We start from the raw sequence: 2265 nt of genomic DNA on the forward strand, positions 1-2265 counted from the left end.
AAGGTGAATCGATCTCATTATCGTGATCTCATCACGATCCGATTCCCATTGCACAAATCCAAGGACATCACAATATATATGCATTTATGCAATAGTTATAAAGTGATATACGCCAAAATATAATAAGCAAAAAGATTCTGTATCAAGTCACACGTGCCATCACTCACGTGATTGGCTTGCTGGGCACTTATGACTAGCAATCTCCCACTTGACCTAAAGCCAATCACCTATGTGTCTGATCCCCATCAGACCCCTGTGACGCTCAAAGACAATCTGAGACAATGGCTTTGTTAGTGGATCTGCAATGTTATCTTCGGATGGAACTCTTTCCACTGCTACATCTCCTCGGGTCACGATCTCTCTGATAAGGTGGAACCTCCTCAGAACATGCTTAGATTTCTGATGAGACCTAGGTTCCTTCGCTTGAGCAATTGCCCCGTTGTTGTCGCAATATAGGGAAATCGGCTCCTCACTATCCGGCACGACTCCCAAATCTGTGATGAACTTCTTCAACCAGACTCCCTCCTTTGCTGCATCTGATGCAGCAATGTACTCCGCCTCTGTGGTCGAGTCAGCAGTGATATCTTGCTTGGAACTCTTCCAGCACACTGCTCCTCCATTCAAGGTGTACACATACCCTGAATTCGACTTGCTATCATCGACATCAGACTGAAAACTTGAGTCAGTGTAGCCTTCAACCTTAAGGCTATTACCTCCATATACTAGTAAAAGATCCTTAGTCCTTCTCAAGTACTTAAGGATACACTTTACTGCTTTCCAGTGCTCCAAGCCTGGATCCGCCTGATACCTGCTCGTGACACTCAGAGCATGCGCTATATCAGGCCTAGTACATAGCATGGCATACATGATAGACCCTATTGCTGAGGCATAAGGTATCATATCCATGTTCGCCCTTTCTTCTGGAGTCTTTGGGGACATACTCGTAGAAAGCGATATCCCATGTCTCATCGGTATGAGACCTCTTTTGGAATTTTCCATGCCAAACCTTTTGACAATAGTTTCTATGTACCTGGACTGGGACAAGCCAAGCATCCTTTTGGATCTATCTCTATAGATTCTAATCCCCAAGATATAAGATGCTTCTCCTAAGTCCTTCATGGAGAAGTGTCTAGATAACCAAGCCTTTATTGTGGATAGCATTCCTATGTCATTCCCAATGATGAGGATGTCATCCACATATAACACCAAAAAGCTAATAGTGCTCCCACTTACCTTTCTGTATACACAAGGCTCATCTTCGTTCTTAACGAAGTCATAAGATCTGATTGCCTCATCAAATCTTATGTTCCAACTTCGGGAAGCTTGCTTTAGTCCATAAATGGATCTAAGCAACCTACACACCTTATCTGGGCAGTTCTTGGACACGAATCCCTCAGGTTACATCATATACACCTCCTCCTCCAGGTTCCCGTTGAGGAATGCGGTTTTCACATCCATCTGCCAGATCTCATAATCATAGTGTGCTGCAATAGCCAATAGAATTCTGATGGATTTTAGCATTGCTACGGGTGAGAAAGTTTCGTCGTAGTCAACACCTTGCCTTTGACGATACCCCTTAGCCACTAGCCTTGCTTTATAGGTCTCTACCTTTCCATCTACTCCGATCTTTTTCTTAAAGATCCACTTGCAACCGATGGGTACAATACCTTCGGGTGCATCAACTAGGTTCCAAACCTTATTGGAGTACATAGAATCCATCTCAGAATTCATGGCTTCTTTCCACTTCCCGGAGTCTATACTCATAATAGCCTCCTCATAGGTCTGAGGATCAATATCCTCTACATCCTCTGCTCTAATATGTCCCACATATCTCTTAGGAGGATGGGATACTCTATCAGACCTGCATAAAGTTGAAACTTGTGTATTAGATACCTGAACAGACTCGGGCTGTAGAGTGGTGCTTGAGCTTGGTTCCCTAACTTTGCTCAACTCTATCATTCTCCCACTGTCTCCGCCAAGAATGTGTTCCTTCTCAAGGAACACTGCTCTCTTAGCTACAAAGACCTTTTGGTCCTCGAGATGATAGAAATAATACCCACAAGTTTCCTTGGGGTATCCCACAAATTTACATCGCCCTGTCCTTGATTCTAACTTATCGGGGTTGTGTCTTTTAACATGGGCAGAGCAGCCCCAAATCTTAACTACTTTAAGATCAGGCTTCTTCCCTTTCCATATCTCATATGGTGTAGACACCACCGACTTAGTTGGAACTCTGTTCAGAAGGTAAGCTGCGGTTTCTAGGGC

The sequence above is a fragment of the Musa acuminata genome, chromosome BXJ2-7, assembly GCF_036884655.1.
Source record: "Musa acuminata AAA Group cultivar baxijiao chromosome BXJ2-7, Cavendish_Baxijiao_AAA, whole genome shotgun sequence".
Taxonomy (NCBI): Eukaryota; Viridiplantae; Streptophyta; class Magnoliopsida; order Zingiberales; family Musaceae; genus Musa; species Musa acuminata.